This window comes from Crotalus tigris, unplaced genomic scaffold, assembly GCF_016545835.1.
Source record: "Crotalus tigris isolate CLP2741 ecotype Arizona unplaced genomic scaffold, ASM1654583v1 scf7180000020588.15403103151:6194809, whole genome shotgun sequence".
Taxonomy (NCBI): domain Eukaryota; kingdom Metazoa; phylum Chordata; class Lepidosauria; order Squamata; family Viperidae; genus Crotalus; species Crotalus tigris.
In genome coordinates, this window is record NW_024098092.1 from 3,696,779 (window position 1) to 3,716,194 (window position 19,416).

At 42.3% G+C, this 19,416-nt stretch overlaps 1 protein-coding gene across 3 annotated transcripts in view; it reads right to left on the reverse strand.

Moving 5' to 3' along the window:
• GNB1 (G protein subunit beta 1) overlaps positions 1–18,216 on the reverse strand; it is a 37,151-nt gene extending 18,935 nt beyond the window's left edge. For 2 of the 3 annotated variants that reach the window (XM_039367894.1, XM_039367892.1), the window contains exon 1: positions 17,772–18,215. The gene's annotated coding sequence lies outside the window, so the exon portion shown is untranslated. Of the gene's footprint in view, positions 1–17,771 lie in introns of all 3 variants that reach the window. The other variant, XM_039367893.1, reaches the window with a different exon arrangement.
• Between the last annotated feature and the right edge of the window lie 1,200 nt (positions 18,217–19,416).

The following is a 19,416-nucleotide window of genomic DNA, read 5'->3' on the forward strand; positions in this document are numbered from 1 at the left end:
CTTGCAATAAATTTTTATACTTGTTTGAACTGCCCCGAATCTCCTGATCTGACAGATTATCTCAAGGGTGATGAAATTATGTTCTTTGGTGGTTACCGGCCATGTTAACGCTTTGGTTATCTCCAATACCGGTTTGGCAAAATGCAGCCACCAGTACAGATCATGTCTCAAGGGATCTCTCTTCCCTTGTTCTGCCTCGTTCAAATGCCTTTCTCCCTGGTTGTGATACAACAGACACAAAGAGAGAATGCTTCCCCCCCCCCCTTGGGGGGCACAAAACTCCTTAGCAGAAGAGTTAAGAGAAAGTTATAAACACCCAAAGATCAAAAATCTCGCTTTTCTCCAGGTATCAGGAAGGACTACCAGCCACCCAAGCGATGGCAGTTTTTTTAACACTTGCAGTCGTTGCAACGTCCCTGCGATCATGTGATCAAAATTCAGACGCTTGGCAACTGGCATGGACTTATGACAGTTGAAGGGTCCCGGGGTCATGTGATCAGCTTTTGTGACCTTCTCACGAGCAAAGTCAACAGGGAGACAGGGGTCATTTAACCACGGTGTTTCTAACTTAAAAAGCCGCAGTGATTCACTTATCAACTGTGGCAAGACAGGTCCTAAAATGAGGCGAAACTAATTCAGAGTCTTGCTTAGCAATGGAAAGTGTGCATTCAGTTTGTAGGTGATCCCTCCATCCCAAATATCTGACATGATAAAATATATCCAAAAAATGGCATTTTGAAAGGATACCGTTTGTGACAACAGCATGTGTTTTAAAAAAATAGTGTATTTAAGAAAAAATGGGAGCTTACTTTTACATCTCAGGGGACCACACAAATGTACTGCAAAGTTTGTAAAAATTAACAGAACAATGTAACAGAGTGGGAAGGGATTTTGGAGGTCTTCTAGTCCAACCCCCTCCTGAAGCAGGAGACCCTACCCCATTTTAGACAAGAGGCTGTCCAATCTCTTCTTAACAAAATCTCCAGTGATGGAGCACCCACAACTTCTGGAGGCAAACTGTTCCATTAGTTAATTGTTCTGGGAACTGAAAAGTAGTACGGTTTTCAATTTCTATTATTTCAAAGGAGTACAATATCTAAATGGAAAATATACCTTGGAGACTTTATGGAAAGACCCAACTGTCTCTCAAGAAGGCTCTACTGCTGGGAAGGACGCAAGGACTCAGTTACAATGGTGGTGGAAGACCTGAAGGAACAGGTCAGTGACCTGTAAATCTACCTGTGTGATCTCAAAACAGCTGGCATGGATTTCACCGCAAATAATCCACCAATCAAATCATGAAAATACATCTTTTATTCTTGTTCAATTGCAGCCAACTGGTTGAGAACAGCATTCTAAAGAAAGGCGGATTTAGATATAGAAGTTGGAAGGGACCTTGGAGGTCCTCTAGTCCAACCCCCTGCTCAAGCACAAGACCCTATACCGTTGTAGACAGGTGGCTGTCCAGATTCTTTTTAAAAGCCTCCAGGGATGGAGCACCCAGAACTTCTGGAGGCGAGCCGTTTCACGGATTGATTGTTCTCAACCAGTTTCCAGCCAGAAGGATAGTTATCTTCTATGGTCCATTAATATCTAGAACGCTCTTTAACACCATCTCCAAAAATAACTACATTAGCCATGATGCAAGTTTTATTCCCTCCCAAATTCTAGGCAATGAAAAAAAAAACCACAGTCGACTTTCAAAAGCGTGCAACTTTCACTTCAATATTGAAGTTTTCAAGAGCTATGGAAATTATGGGGTTTTTCCCCCCCCCCCAAGCTTTTGAACAAAGAAGTACTTTTAAAATTCCCTTGCTTTTTTTTTCAGATCGCGTTGAAAGGCCCCAGCCAAATATAAGCCAATTCTCCAAATTACGGGTTGGAAGCGAGTGTTCCCGGTTGGAAGCAAGTGTTCCCGTGCAAACGATTTGAGGGAACAGCTGCAAAGTTAGAAGGATGCTTTGGGTATTAGCATGAAAGCAAGGTCTCTCCGAACGCCCCATTTTAATTCAGATTTTTTTTTTTTACTTGCTGACAGGAATTGCTGAGTGCAGAAGAGATTCAGGGAAACAGTCCAGCTGGAGTTCCAAAGAAAAAGCCAGCAAGATTCAGGTTTCAGCATTATGACATTCCAGGTACAGGTGCCCGCACAGGCAAAGCTCCAGCTATTTTGCATGACGAGTAAAGGACAGTCCAGGATTTACATTGCAAAGAAGGGTGGATTTTTGTTTAGACAGGGTGGAAGGCCGCTCTGAGGAGATTTTGCATATCCAAAAGAGAGGGGGAAGGATGGGCTGCAGTAGTCAAAAGCAGAAATAATAACCCCAAAGACAGAACTCTATATCTATATCTACAGCAGTGGTTCTCAACCTGTTGGGTCGGGACCCCATTTGAGGTCGAACGACCATTTCATGGGGGTCGCCAAACAACGCAGTCCGCCATTTTTCCCCCCTTTTCCTTAGCTGTGCTCCTCTCTTTTATTCTATTGGCTTTTGAAAGCCAATAGAATAGACTCTCTCGAATAGAGTCTAATTCTATTGGCTTTCAAAAGCCAATAGGAATTGTCCAGGCTGTCTCTGCCCTGCTGAGCCCGCCAAAAGTCCCATTCTGCAAACGGTGCTGCACCAGTTGAGTAGTCCTCGACTTACGACCGGTTGAGTAGTCCTCGACTTACGACCGGTTGGGGGGTCGCGGTATTAAAAAGGTTGAGAACCACTGATCTACAGTTTCTGTCTGTCTCTCTACAATATCTCTATTTCTCTCTCCCTCGCTCTAGTATCTATTATCTATCTATATCTATAGTGTCTCTGTCTGTCTGTCGTATTAACATATATATTTATTCATTCTTAAGTGCAGAACTTACTGTTCATTGCCTTAGCCCTCAGAGGTTTCTTTGTCAACATCTATCAATTCTCCAGTGAGCTAAAACGCCAATTAACTCCAAATGCCTCACACCTGTTTACCACTGGCAGAGAGAAAAATAGGATGAAAAACAAGATACTGTACCAACACCGCTAGTTCTTTCTAGACAGGTGAATAGCCACACATGTCTTTGTTTTCTTTTTCAGAGCATTGCATTTTCATACCTACCTGTTCCACCACTTTCTCATCCAGTCATGAACTTAAAGTGGTGGATGGGCTGGAGGAGTTTGCTACTTCTTTCCATTAATAAAAAATTCTATCAAGCCCTCCTAAACAACCATTGTCATAGAATACAAATAAAGTCAAATGCTATAATAATAATAATAATGATGATGATGATGATGATGATGAAGGTTTAAGAAATCACGTAAATCATTGAATTTGGCTGCAAATAGAAACAGAAAGACTGTGGCAAAAGCAAGCAAGGGTAATACCAATAGTAATAGGCTCCTTGGGTGCAATCCCAAAACAACTGGAGCACCACTTGAACACCATTGGCATTGACAAATTCGCTATTAGTCAATTGCAAAAGGCGGCCTTATTAGAAACTGCTTCCATCCTGCGACGATACCTGTAATACCATCAAACATCCACATCTGCCTATCCCAGGTCCTGGGTAAGGACTCGATAGATAGACAAAATGCCAAATCCAGTCTGAACATCTGGCTGACTGTGCAATGATCCATAATAATGAAGGTTTAAGAAATCACGTAAATCATTGAATTTGGCTGCAGGGATGCTGAAGTTGTGTGAAGGGAGACATATTTTAACTCATCATGCTATCCATATTTTGGCTATGGGCTAAATTGACTATACTGCCCGTTTGCCTATAAAAGAACATTAAAAAAATCTCTCTGTGTATACACAGACATAGAATTAGCATTTATGTTTATTTTCACTCTTTCCAAGGACCCTTATATTCATTTTTGCAACCCCCCTCATGGAGGAAATTAGAGTTAGGGTTAGTCTGACTTATCTCAAACATGTGGTTTTACCACTAGGATAAGATCTGGATTAGGGACTTTCCAGCTAATGTTATTAGCAGTTTTAGTTCTTCAGCTTTTAATATTTTAAAGCAAACAAGGGACACGATTGTTGTTGCTTAAATTGTACAATGTGTCATTCTGCGCGCACACAGAATGCTCACAAAAGATTGCATATCCATAAACTGTAGTCTGTTAGCTTTTTAACCACTCTGTGTTGGCTTCTTTAGGAAACAGATATTACTTTATTGGTTATTGGACTGATTAACAGCATGACAGTTAGACTGGGTAAAAGCAAAAATGTATGTACTGCATGGCAACTGGTAAAGAGAACAGAGCAAAGATAAAATAGCAATTATTTCCAACACAAAGGCAATGACTAAGCATTTGAATAACATAAACCTTCACTAACCCACTTATTGTTGTAAAAATAAACACTTTTTTTCTTGGTTACCCGGTTGCGAGATTTTTTTTTTTTTTAAAGAGAAAAAAAACCCACACACCCAGAGGAAGGAAGCCGGCATGAAATTAGCGCAGCAGAAACTCACAATTCCTTTCCAGTTTTCATTAATAATCAGAACAAAAAGGAAGCCACACCCTGAAGCTGTACATTTTTCTGCCTGGCGGAGGAGAGACCACATAGCGTGGCCTGGATTTTCTCCAGTTCTGCCCCTCGCTTTCAGCACACGCTTTATCATTATCCTATCAAAAGCGCATCGCTGTACTTTTCAGAAAGGAAAACCAGTTAGCCCCATTTTGGTGTAACATTTTCCTCCGTCTAATGAAAAGAAGTACTAGGGGGTGACAGCAAAGTCCCCATATCTGAGGGGCTGCCGCAAGGAAGAGGGTCCAAAGGACCAGAAGGCAGGACAAGAAACAATGGGTGGAAACCAATCAAAGACAAAACCAAACCTAGAAAGAAAAAAAGAAATTTCCTGAACGTTACAACCATTAATCAGTGGAATGGCTTGCCCTCAGAAGTTGTGGGCGTTCCATGACTGGAGACTTCCAAGAAGAGGCTGGACTGAAATGATATATGCTCAAGCAGCAGGGGGTTGGACTAGAAGACCTCCAAGATCCCTTCCAACTCTGATATTCTGGGGTTGCCACCAAAGAGGCATCTCACTGCAGCTTTTCCCAAAGCTGAGGAGGTTCGTTAAAATATCTCTCCCCAATTCCTTGGCCTTCACAGCTCCTCATAATAACCAGTAATATTGGGGCTCCATCACTGGAAGTTTTCGAGAAAAGAATGGACAACCGATTGTCCGGGATGGTATATAAGGGGTCCTTCCAGCCCTAGGATTCTGGGTAATTCTAAGCAATTCACAAATGAGAATTAGAGACCAAATACCAGATTGGGGACATCTGTGTAGCAGAACAAAGCAACTAAAATAGACAACTGCCTCTTGCATCCTCTTTAAAACATACACGCGTGCGCAAGTGCTTCTGCACTCAGGGACCTAAAAGCAGGAATCCAGCTAAGAAATAGGAAGTTGGATCGAAATGCTAAAATTGTAGAAGCGTCTTACCATTTAATCTGTACAGTGAAAAGGGATGTGAAGTGTTTGTGCCTGCACTGCTAAATGGCTGGTTAGGAACCACCTCTAAATAGCAACCATCAATATATACCTTTGGGTTTTGAAAAGGGTTCTCTATATATAGAGATGTGTCTTGAAAAGAATCATCATATCAGCTAACAACATCACGAAGCAGGGAAGCCAAGGCCAGAAGCAATATATTTCATTCAAAAATATTTTTTCTTAAAAAAAGAACTGTACAGAAAGACTCGAAAAAGTGGAAGCACCGTGTGTGATAAAACTGCTTAGATCAGTGGTTCTCAACCTGTGGGTCGGGACCCCATTTGGGGTCGAACGACCATTTCACGGGGGTCGCCAAACAAGGCTGTCCGCCATTTTTTCCCCCTTTTCTTTGGCCACGCCCCTGGCACCCAGTGATGTATAAGTGGTTGGGGGTCACCACAACATGGGGAACTGTATTATGGGGTCGTGGCATTAGAAAGGTTGAGAACCACTGGATTAGACAATCATTTGACCAGGATGGTATAAGCTGTCTCCGGCCATGAGCAGGGGGCTGGACTAGAAGACCCCTGAGGTCCCTCCCAACCCTATGATTCTATGTTCTGTAGTTTCATGCATACCTTTGAGATATGCATGGCTCTCATGGGGCTCACCAAGAATTTCTGGATGAGAATTTCAGGTCTCTTTCAAAGGCCTTTATTTTAACAACCTCTTCCTTGCAGGATTTCTGAGAGAGAAACTTTCAATGTCAACGGTGGATAGAAAACTAGAGAAGGTAGCCTGGCTGTGAATGACCACGTCCTGATCCTGGAAAAAACAATATTTCAGCTCTTCGGTTCTGATTGCAAGGGGGAAAAAGTCTCCCCAGTGAATGCAGGCACCATCAATCTTCCACCGGGATTTGTTAGCCTCTGAAGAGGTGAAGCAGATTCTGTTGCCAGGAGGTTCACCATTTATGGGAATGGCCCTGTTCTTGTAAGAAATGAAACATCCTGTGTTTATGCAACTGGTGGAAGTATTTTGGAAGGAAGGGGCAAGGCGAGGGAAGGGAGAGGTTTACACAACGCCCGAGTTGAAAAGCTGAGCTTTTACTCTTTCATTAATACACTGTGCAACCGATGGAAGGCAGTTGGGTAACATTCGTGCAGGGGGAAGAGAGAGAGAGAGAGAGAGAAAAAAAAGACACGAGAAGCCCTGCTAATGGGTTAAACCCATCCTCTTTAAGAGTCCAGTTTGGAAAGTATTATTTAGCTTTTGAATAATTTATAGTTTAGGGGGAATGGTTGGATTTCTTGTTTCTATGTATTGGAGTTAAAGTATTTTAAATTTTTTCGGATGTATGTATAATTGATTGATGTTCATTTAATTTGCATGTTTTTTTCTTTTTTGTTTCCTTAACCCTGTATTCAGCTCTGGGAAGGAGGGGGGAGGGTTATGGGGGGTGGGAGGGGGGGAGGTATTTTATTGTAAAAAGTTTTAAAAAATTTCAATAATAATAATAATAATAACAACAAAAAAAAGAGTCCAGTTTTCTTATTTCAGACCGGCCTTCCGTGAAGGTTTAAAGCCAAATTAGAGAAGAATGTGAAAAGGTGAATATGAAACTCCTCTTATTGTACAACAATGCCCACTCGGTTTTACAGCCTGCCCTCAACACTCACCCCAAACATCGGGGCCATATAAACAGAATAAAGCACAGAATTATCTGTAGCTCATGTTTGAGCCCTTGGTGCTCTCTCAGCTTGGCTGTATTCTTGCAGACGTTTCATTACCAGGCAAGGTAACGTCGTCAGTGTGGGTAACAAAACGTCGGCAAGGAAACACCCAAGCACAGAGAGCACCAAGAGCCCCATAGAATAAAACACGGAAGCCCCATTAGGAAGTGAGCCCAGGACCCCTACCCAAGACAAAGACAAATTAGGGAGGGAACAATCCGTTGTCCTACACTGCTACTGAAGGGTCTCCAGGTCTTACACGCTGTAGCTTAGATGTCTTGGCCAGGTTCAATGCTCCAGGCTAGGAGAGATGGTCTTTTCAATCAAACCGAGAACAGGGAAAGGAAGAAAAGCTTTGCGTGGCCTCTCTGGCAAATTCTGCAAGCCACTTCCTGTTTAGAGCAGGTGTTCCCCATTCTCAGCTTCCTGTCATGCAGAAGGCAGTCTGCGCGAAGTGAGCACATGAAAGCAGAACCAACTTGGCGCTGAGGGCGCTAGGGCTGAAGTGGAAGACTATCTATCCGCTTCTCACATCCTCAAATTAAAGAAGGTCCCCATCGGGAGAAGACAGTTGATTCCCCTTTCCCTGGAGGACCTCCAGATGACACCTCCATCCATCAGGAGTGCTCTAAGTCTTGGCCACCAAGACTTAAAAGGCCTCTCCTTAAAACTCTATGATCCTCTAAGGTCTCCGCAAACACCATTCTCTTGCTTTTGATTAGCAATGAGTGTCTTCCCAACCAGGGGCACGAAAACTGGGGTTTTCAAAATTATAGCGTATATGCATAATTCATTGCTGTTATTTCAAACTTTTGTTAAGGGGTGCGAGAAGATATCAGAAGCGTTCTAGGGGTGCGGGGCATAGAAAAAGGCTGGGAGCCGCTGAGTGAAAGGGAGGAGAAACCTTGCATTGCGTCACTCAGGTTTTAAAATAGTACATTATTTTTCGCGCAGAAAGGTAGTTTATCAGCAACCGATGCTATACCAATTGAACGGGAATCAACCATGAGCAAAAGAAAAAAAAAATAGATTCCAGGCACTAGACTGAAATTCCCAGGAATTATTATTCCTCAGGTTTTGGAGACTGTACAAGTTGCTTAAAGAAAGCTAAACGAGTGTTAAAATCTGCTGCCTATTTTCCCCAGAAACTTAAACATAAAACAAGTTTGATGGAGCTTATTTTTCAGATCCTGGGGTTTTTTTTGTTTGTTTTTTTTAAAAAAGGAGCAGTCTAGAAGGTATTTTAAATTTAACAGATATGCTTATTGATTCAGTGATTGTTAAGAGGTGTCCTTGACAGGGATTCCTATGGTTCACATCAAGCGCTACCTTTTAAATAGAATTTATTTCACCTGTTACTTTTACTCTGGGAAACAAATTCCTTCTGTATTGGTTCGTACGTTCCTGTCAATGTGACAGCTTTGCTTTTGAAAACATGATACATGTATTTAAAATTTCACAAAAATAATTCTATGAAGCTGGGAGGACACCCGTTGTTAATCCATTATACAATTGTGTGAAGAATTTATCTCCTTTTTAAATATTTGAACAAGCGTTTATTACTTAAAAGAGTCCCATCTGGTGGATGAATTAGCCATTTGGATTGTCGCTATTCATTTAATTCGTTTAAATTAAAATTCATTTCATTTCCCTTTCCCCTCTGTTATTCAGTAAAATGGCTAAAATGCTAACCATCACAACTGGGGTTTGGGGATGCTGTGGGAGATTTTCGAGTTTCAAACACCCCTATTTGAAGTTTTAAGAATCTGGGGGGGGGGGGGAATCGACTCCCTCCATAAAATTATAAACGGTAAAGGCCTGCTCCTTAAAAGACAAGAGTGCATATTTCACAAATAATTAAAATTAGAACTGGTAAGCTGTCATAATAATAAAGCCAGGACTTTAAAAGACAAGAGTGCATATTTCACAAATAATTAAAATTAGAACTGGTAAGTTGTCATAATAATAAAGCCAGGACTTAATAACACTTAGTATAAGGGATATTTGCCTATAAACATTAAACGTAAGACTGATCTTTGCCCCAACACCTCCTGACATAATTGTCAATCACAATTATACTGTTCTTCAGCCTCTGTACACCACCTTATATTCTAATTACTGTACAAGAAGGAGCCCAAATCACCTCTATTCTTTTAATTATTCTATATCTACAGATGGCAGGGCAGCTGTGCACATGTTATCTACAATTTCTCACATTGAAAAAAAAAACCAATCTTCTCATAAAACATGGTATCAACTGGTGAAGACTTTAGAACAATCACAAATCCCAACACTTTCCATCAATGCTAGTTTCTGATGAGTTTATCAACCACTTCCTGGATTCATACTTATAATTTTCGATTTGTCACGTACAACAGTCGCTTAGTTAAGAAGGCTGGGCCAATAAACACTCAAGCCTGGAGGATAGATTATAATATTGGTTATCTAGAGAGCGCTTGCTTCGTCTACAGAAATACCCCAGATAAAGTCTTGTAATCGCCAAGCAACATCGAGAAAACATCCTTTTTAAAAATCCCATTATCTGTAACCAATCAGAACCACCAATGCTGAGCTAATGATCAGTAACTGGTGTCTACATAAAGATGATTTCTGTTAACAGAAATTATTGGGCGACCCATGCATATGAAGAGGTGAACCACACATATACCCAAGACTGTTTGCAGAATTTTAGCATCCTAAATTGAGAAGGAAGGACTCACTGGAGAAGGGCCTAATGCTGGGAAAGATGGAGGGCAATAGAAGAAGGGGACGACAGAGAATGAGATGGCTGGATGGAGTCACTGACGCAGTAGGTGTGAACTTAAATGGACTCCAAAAGATGGTAGAGGACAGGAAGACCTGGAGGAACGTTGTCCATGGGGTTGCAATGGGTTGGACACGACTTCGCAATTAACAACAACAACAAAGCATCCTAAATGATGTGCAAAAGTGAAAAAGGAAGTTAGTCCCAGGAACTATACTTTTACTAATTTGTACATCTGAGGGAACTGACTTGTCATTAAAAAAACAACAATAAAATAATCCATTCTTATTTCAGGAGGGGGTGAAAAAAATTCTCATCGTTATCCAAACATTCATATCTGCCCCTCTGCGCGTCCAAATTCCAGACAATCTTTCTTTTTGTCCAAATTATCAATTGAAATTTGCAAAAGATGGGGGAATATTGGGCACCAATTGGCCAAAGAATGCTGACTTTAAACCGGCTAAAAGCAAATATGCCTCGCTTGGCATAGTTTAACCTTATAGCCAAACTCATTTTTATCAAAAGCATTGTCCTACTTTCTGCGATCAATATAAACACACACCAGCCACTGTTGTCTGGTTTTTTTCAAAGCAGATGCTTTTTTCTCAAACGATGAATGCTTTTATCATCCTCGTTCAAGTCTGAAACCACTGAGCGGGAGCCCTTTTCCAAAAACCCTGTTCTAAAAAAGCTTGTTATCAGAAGTTGCCAATCTCCTAGACTTGACAGAGATATTGCTTCCTTCCAGACTGCTAGAGGAAAAAAAAAATCTGAATTTCCCACCTAGCCATCTCAGGGGGGGGAGGGCGGGGGGGGGGCTGGAGACAAGTTGGCAAACACCCACTGGAGAGAAAATATGAACTCATCTTTTCATATAAGCCGGTAGCAGCAAAATTGTTACTCTGACTTGCAGATGGAATCAACTGGCAAGCCTTATCTTTATATGCGTCTTCTGATTAAGACGTGTTTTGATCAATATGGCCTTTTCCCAGCTGCCATTGCATGATCACCTTATGGAGGGAATGCTGTGACCTGCAAAAATTAGCAGCAAATCAATGCATCCTTGCCAGGGGTGTCTTGAAGGCAGGGTGCAAAAATTTAAGTTTTGGGTCAAGGCAATGCGATCTGAATTCCATCTGTTATTAGGGGTATTGCATATAAAAAGTGGGTGGAGCTTCAATCGCACCACTGCAGCCACCATCTTCCAATTTTTTGATTGGTTCTTGTTTCTATTGACAGCTTCCACGTCTATTTTTTTTCCCTTTTAAAAATGACCGTACGGCCGATATATATATATATATATATATATATATATATATATATATATATATATATATATATATATATATATATATTTATCCAGAATCAAAAGGCTTTTTTTTTCTGCTGCCAATGGGACACTGTCTTCAACTGGTAGGCAAAGGAAGTACAAGGCCTCCCTCTATGACGAAACAACTAACAGGAATTCTATAAATTCCACCCTAGAAATTGGAATTATTTTCCCAGCTTCAGTGAGGGAAACTCAAAATGGTTTAGGGTTCAGAGCATTTAACACAGTCGAGGCCAGTCTTGAAGCTTGAAGGTATGTGGACTTCAACTCCCAGAATTCCTCAGCCAGCAGGCCTCAAATTTCACGGCAGAGAAGACAGTTATCTGCCCAAGCTACTTCTTCAAAAAAACATTGCTAGCTGCCAGCCAAAGGCACTGATGCTTTAAAAAAAAAAAAAAAAAAGGCGAGAGAGACTCTCAATCATGCCTCTCTTCTCTGCAGCAGGATAGAGTTATCTTTGCTTCCTTTCAAAACAGCAGTGGCTCAGGAATTCTGGGAGTTGAAGTCCACGAGTCATAAAAGAGCCAAGGTTGCCTACCCCTGGCCTAACCCGTACGAAATGGTGATTTTTGTCATCTTCGTTTTATCTCGGTCCCAATTTTGCAGTGCAGGATCAGCCCACAGCTGCTCCAGAAGGAGCTCCTTCTTCAGTGTTTCTCAAGCTTAGCAAGCTGAAGATGCCGGCCATGCTGGCTGGGGAATTCTGGGAGTTGAAGTCCACCTGGCTTCAAGTGGCCAGGTTTGAGACATTCCCCACCCTGATGACCTAGTTGGGCTTCAAGCCGGCTAATGCTCTGCTCCTGAACAGGCCTTTAACCCAAGGAAAATAAAATCCAGTGGCAGTTTTCTATTTCCCTTCTCTGAATCTTTTAACTTTTCTAGTATTTGAACTTTCTTATTTGTAACTGTACGTTATGCTTTGGGCCAGTTAGGATTTGATCTTTTATCCTTCGAGTAATTCATTTTTCAGATTTATCTTTCAACAAAGATAAATTTCCTGAATCACCACACATTTATTTTCCTTTCTTCCTGGCTCCCTCTACTATTTTTCCCCTCTCTCTTTTCTTTATTCCTTTCCTTTACTCCTATCTCCTTCCTTTCTTCCTCCCTCCCTCCTTTCCCCCCTCTTTCCTTTCTCCTTTCCTTCTCTTCCTGTCCCTTCATTCTTTTCTCCTTCCTTCCTTTGTTCCTTCCTTCCTTCCTTCCTTTGTTCCTTCCTTCCTTCCTTCCTTCCTTCCTTCCTTCCTTCCTTCCCTGTTGCCTACTGCCCTTCTATTTAGAATCCACTTGTAATGACCACTTCAGAAGTACCCACATAAAAACTCAACACTCAAAATATTAAATGCCAGCCTTCTGAAGTTGTTTCAAAATGTTCTCAAGATAATGCGCTCTAATTCCCATTATCCTTTTTACTTCCTGGTGGAGTGAGTAATATGAAGGATTCTCCCCCCTCCCCCCAAAAAAATCCTAACTCTGCTATCCCAGATTATCCATCCTCTTTCCCCCCCCCCTTCTCAGGCCAGCATTAGCAGCACTCTGAAAACAACCCAGAACGCCACACAGCTACATCTGGATATTAAAATTGAGAATATCAATTACCAATCCATTAATGCAAAGCCAAAATCCATGGATAGTAAGAATTTAATCCTATTCAGGGACTGAAATCTGAGCCAATTGAAACAGACAGGCAAGGAAATCTGCAGGGCTTTGAAGAAGAGTGATTATTTGGCCAAAAAAGTTCTCACAAGGAGGGAGGGAGGGAGAGAGAAATGGGGGGGGCATTATTAATGAAACCAATCGCATTAATGAAACCAATTGCCTTAGACCAGTAATAATTGAGAAGAATCAGGCATTTCAAGAACGGGCTATTTTTCAAAACCAAGTTCTAGATCCATCTAAAAGGTAGGCACAATCTCTTCCCCAAGCTCCAGATAGAGCTTGAAAAAAGTTGTATTTTCCAGAGAAGTCTGCTATTCATGCAATGAGGAAGTAACTTCCTGGTGTTTCACAAAGCTGGTTGCTGTCAGCTGAAGCCCGTTGTTAAAGGGAAGGACTGCCTGCAGAATAAACACAACAGCCTATTTATTGTTGAATTAGTCCCCCCCACACACACACCATAAAAAAAGTACCCAACCCACTCCCCTGCTTTCCTTTTTAATCTAGCACAATTTGGATTAAGCATCATTCAATCAGATTTTAGATTTAACCCAAGCAATTGTGCATAGACTTCTTTTTCAAAACTGAAAAGATAGTTTTCTACAAGAGCTGATATTATTTTTCTCAAAGTATAAACGTTTCCAATTAAGATTAACGTTCGAGATTTAAGATTAACATTTGAGATTGCTGACCCAACTGCTACAAAAATAAATAGGCAGAAAATCTACTATACACAGCATCTGGGTCCACAAGCCTTCACATCAGATTGTGCCTAAGAGTATATGGCAAAAACCAAGAAAATAGAACATATGAAGATATGTGTGCAAGGCATTGTATTTATTGACAATGAAAGTGCACCATAATCACAAAGTATTGGAGAGGAATAGAAAAAGAAACAAACCCTGAAAAGTCCGTCTAAATTCCAAACTCAAATCTAATAAAAGAAGGCATTTTTAATCAATTCTTTTCACCTACTGCTCCGTTAATTTTTTTAAAACCTATAATAAAATATTTGGTTAATTGAACTTGAAAATGGTTTATGTCATTAATGTGTTAATGCATGTCTAATCTGTTTCATGTTTAAACAGGAGATCAAAGTACAACAAAATAAATATTCAACCGTATCTAAATTGTTCCAGAAAAATGCTTGTTTTAAGCCTTCTTTAAAAAAAAAAATTTCATTGCTTTTGTTTATATTGTTTCAATTAGATGAGCTTTGCCTTTGCTGATTGTTCAGCATTTTGGCTACCGTACCATTAAAAGTTCAGTTTACTAAACTAAAAGTTTAATAAACAAGGTTTACTAAACAAACGTTTATCTTAATGAGTCTTCAGATATAGGCTGGGAATCCAACCCATACAATTGTAATAGTTGGATTTTAAAATTAAGAATATCAATTTCATGACGACTGTCATACCTCTAAAGTATTCAGGGCAGCAATATAAACCCAATCATCAGTTGAACTGTAAGGACAAATGCAAACTATTTTGGATTTTGTTGTTGTTGTTGTTTGAGCCCAATAATAGGAATTTGAGCTTTGTTTTAAACAGATAAGGCCCAATGAATTCAACATTTTTTTACAATAAAGTAACAGATCAAATGTGATTTGGGAAAAGTGACCCAAACAAGATATTTTTCTATGGATATTTATTTTATGAAATAATTTCAGGTGAACTGCTGTTTACAGAAACTGACCCATACTGGCAAAGAGCAAAAATTCAATTTTTACAAGAGGTACAAATTCTACCCATTCTTAAAAAAAAAATAAAATGCTCATACAAAACCAAGCTAACCTTTTACAAAATAAATAATCAGAACCTTATACAGCTTAGGTCTAATCCGGCCTGCCCTCCTTCATCCTTTGATCTGTTATCCGTAACAATTTCAGTCAACTACTCCACCCACCCGGTGGCTAACAGGAAACTGAAAAACCGAGAAAGTTTTTTTAAAAAAGCAAAATCAGAGCATTTGTCAATTCCCCATCAAAGCACACGATCTGTCAATGATAAGGGGGGGGGGAAGGTGATCAAAAGTTAAAAGAAAGCTCTCTCCAGCTTCAAGATTCAGCTGGGTAAAGCAGCGATTGCAAACGCAGAGATGTTTGTACGCCATCTTGTTGCAGTTCCCAGGATCCAAGCACAAAACATCCATTCATTTCCAGAAAAGAAAAGAAAAAATGGGGGGGAGAGAAAAAAAACCCCAGTGAGGGCATGTAAATCACACCCTTCCTGATGTGCGGGTGGCCGAAATATTTAACTTGTCTGATTCTTCCTTTCTCCCAAAAAAATATAAAAAATAAACAAATCACAGAAAGGAAAGACCAGGATATAAAATGAGATCTGGTTTTGCCTGCATGTTCATTTTTTTTTGCCCCCAAAGGTTTATTTACAAGCTTGGTTCTGATCAGTCACAAAAGTGTGTCAGAGCCTGTTTTCAGGTTGCACATTCAAAAGATGGGGGGGGAGGAAAAAAAGGATTTGGGGGTTCAATTTGGGGAGGGGGGGAAGTGTTTCTAGGTTTCCTTCCCACCTCCAGATGCCGGAAAGCAGCCAGCCACCTGCTGGTTCCCATCTTTTTCCAGGAAGTCTTTTTTGTGTTTCTTTTTTTTTGGCAAAAGAAACATTTGCATGTCTAAGGCAGAGAACAGGCAATCCCCAGGACTCATCTTTTTTACATAAAGAGCTTGTGAGAAACGATCACACGCATTAAAATTTTAGCTAATTGTCAGAAATGACAAATTTGGAAAGAAAATTCGTTCCCTTCAGATTTACTGTTTCTTTAAAACCCATGCAAAAACTCCAGGCCTTCCCCCCTATCCCCCATCATTTAAAAAAGCCCAATATTTATTTTATTTTTTTTTTTAAAAACATACCCTGCTCCCCCCCCCACAAAGCCACCTTCCTTAATTTGCACTACTTTAAAAAAAAAAAGCCTTCAAAATAATCCTTCTGCATCCCCTTAGCAACCACAATGAGCTGAAACATTAATGGCAAAAATAAAAATAAAAATTACACAACACCTATCAAAACAGAGAAGCAACTTTAAACAAGGATTTAAAAAAAAAAAAAAAAAGATAGCCCAAATTGCACAATTAAGGCAGCAAAAAAAATACCACCCCGCTGTTTCTTTCCCACCCCGTGACCCCCAAATCACTTTTTTTTCCTACCATGGGAAGAGGGAACGCGGGAAAATGTCCATTATTTTAGTCCCAAACTTAGAATAAGAGCCCTGATTTCAATTCCTTTCAAGCCATCAATCTTCCACCATTATACCGGCTCTGGAAAATTTCTTCCCAGCCTTTCCCCCCCCCCCCCCCGTGGTTTGGCACCTCTTCCCACTTTTTTCTGCCTTTTCAGGGCAGAAAAGACCCCCTTGTTTTTTCCCCCCCTCCTATCTCTGCCTACAAGGACTTTCTCGGATGCTGTGAAATGGGTGGGACGGCGGTGATGAAGACAATGAAAAAAAGGGGGGCAGTGTGGTGCGATTTCTTGATTTCCCTATGTCAGCAATCTGGGGGGGGGGGGAAAGGTTAGGCTTTTTTTTTTCCCCCTCCTCTCTAGACCAAAAGAAGGGATCAACGAGGACCACAGATTCCGGGAAGGAGAGAGCAAAATGGAGGGGGACCGGTTGTTAGAGAAAGGATGTGCAGTGTTATGAGTGTGTATGTGGGATGGCGGGGTGGAGGGGATGGGGGGGGAGAGAGGATTTGAAAAGGAGAAGAAAAGCAGAAGCAGCAGACGGGGGGGGGGGGGATGGCCAAAGGAAGAATGGAGGGAAAGAGAGAAAGGAAGAACATTTTAGTCACCCCGGGGGGGGGGGGGAGGAAGGAAGGCTTAAAAATAAAAAGGGAAGAGAGAATAAAAATGAAAGAAGAAAATATCTCGGAGAAGGGGAAAGGGCGAAGGATGGGAAAGGGTGTATCATTCCCCCTTTTAAGAGGGTATCAGGGGGGTATTTTAAAATAATAAAATCAGGGGAGCATGATTTGGCTAAAATGGAAAAGGGGGGGACTGGTGGATTTCCATAAGGAGACGCCCTCTTCAGCAAGGACAGGGCCCAAAATGAAAGGCAGGAATCGTGATGGAAGGGGCAGACTGAAGTCTGCTAAAATCAAAAAAATGGAAATATTAAGTAGGGCTGACAGTCTGGGAGGGGAAAGGGTTTGGGGTCTTTTGGGGGGGGGAGGCAAAGGGGTCCCTAATAGGCTCTTATAGGTCTTGATCAGATCCAGGGGAGAGGCAGCGATGGGGATCTGGGGGGGGGGCTTTAATGAATATATATATTAGCATCCGACAGATGAAATCGATTATAGTCTAATATAAACCTAGATGCTAAGAAGGGCCCCAAAGCATCGTTTTAGTTGGGGGGGGGGGGGAAGTTGCATTTTGGAGATAAAGAGGCTCCAGGGCAGTGTGGGGGGGGGAATAATTAATTGAAATTAATCCAGCTTGCATTTCAATGTGAGGGGGCCGGGGGGGGGGAGAAGAGAGGGGATTGAATCAGAAAAAAAATAAATAACTCTGGAATATTATTATTATTATTATTATTATTGTCGTTTCTGGGATGCAGTTGAGGGATTGGGGGGCGCCAGAGATGCAGTGCCTGGGATTCAATGGGGGGAAAAGGGGGTTCACGGGGGTCCAAACTGGGGGGGAGGGGCCACAAATGGTCTAACGTTTTGGGGGTGGGAGATTATTATGGGATTTCTGGGGGGGGGCAGAGGCTAAAGGGAGCCTTGGGGGGAGGCATGAATGGGGTGAGGGGCAGACTGAGGGGGGGGGGAATTGGGGCACTGAAGGAGGGAAGGGGTATTATGGGATGGGAGGGAAAGCGGAGGTGCCCCCCCCCTTCCCCCACTCTCACCTTCCTGGGCGGCGGCGGCTCCTCCTCCTTCTTCTCCTCAGGCGCCCCCGGGCGACCCCCGCCCGGCCGCGGCCGACCTTCTCCCGGCGCCTCTCGCCTTCCCCGGCCGGGCGACGGGCAGAAGGGGCGAGCGAGGGGAGGCCGAGGAGGCCGCTCGCCTCGGCCGAGACCCCCGCCGCGGAGGACCGAGGGCGGCGGCCGCGGCAACCACCGCAACGACGGGGATGGAAGAGCGAGAGAAGCGCGAGCGAGCGAGAAGAGACGACGACGGAAGGGAGCCCCGCCGAGAAGTCGCTCGGGCGGGCACGTTCGGGGGCGCCGTCCGTCCGTGCGCGCAGTCCTCCTCACGGTCGTCAACGCGCCCTGCCTGGCCTGAGGATGAAGGGGGGGGGAGAGACGAAGACGAGGCCGGAGCAGTCGCGAGGGGGGAAGAAGGAGGAGGAGGGGAAAAAAAAAAAGAGGAGGAGGAGGCAGCGTCGTCTCGCCTGGGCGCGGCAGGCAGGCAGGCAAACAGGCGGGCGGGGGAGAGGGAGGGAGGGCGTTCCCGGCCGGCGCGCACGCGCAGGCCCCGCCCCTGCGGCCGCGGCCGGGAAACCCCGCCGGCGGCCCCGCCCCTCGGGCCTCCGAGTTCTCTTTCCTGCCTCCTCCCTTCGCCTCTCTCTCTCTCTCCCCCCCCCCGCGTGTGTGTGTGTGTGTGTGTGTGTGTGTGTGTGTGTGTGTATATACATATATATACATATATATATATACACATATATACACATATATACATTTATATATACACATATATACACATATATACACACACACACACACACACACACACACACACACACACACACACACACACACACACACACACACACACACACACACACACACACACACACACATATATATATATATATATATATATATATATATATATATATATATATAAAAAAATCCCTAGTGAGATTGTGCACAGGATATAATAAACCAGCCTGTTTAATATATCCTGGTGTTCGTTTTTTCTTTTATTTGTTAGCATAATGCCCAGGAGTCGCATTTTTAGTATTTTAAAAGAAAGAAAGAAAGAAAGAAAGAAAGAAAGAAAGAAAGAAAGAAAGAAAGAAAGAAAGAAAGAAAGAAAGAAAGAAAGAAAGAAAGAAAGAAAGAAAGAAAGAAAAAGATAGATAGATAGATAGATAGATAGATAGATAGATAGATAGATAGATAGATAGATAGATAGATAGATAGATAGATAGATAGAAGCACCTCCATTTATGTCTTTGTGCACGTGTATACATATGAGATGGCTGGATGGAGTCCCTGAAGCAGTAGGTGAGAACTTAAATAGCCTCCAGAAGATGGTAGAGGACAGGAAGACCTGGAGGAACGTTGTCCATGGGGTCGCGATGGGTCGGACACGACTTCGCAATTAACAACAACAACAACATACATATGCCTGGCATACCAATAATCCATCCATTCACACAGAGATGGACAGACGGACAGAAGAGATAGAAACAGATAGAAGATAGAGGGAGGGATGGAGATAGAGAGAGAGATAGGGGGATAGACTCACTAAGGGATGGATAGATAGACAATTGGGATAGATGATGGACGGATGGGTAGAAGGAGCAATAGAGGGATGGATGGAGGG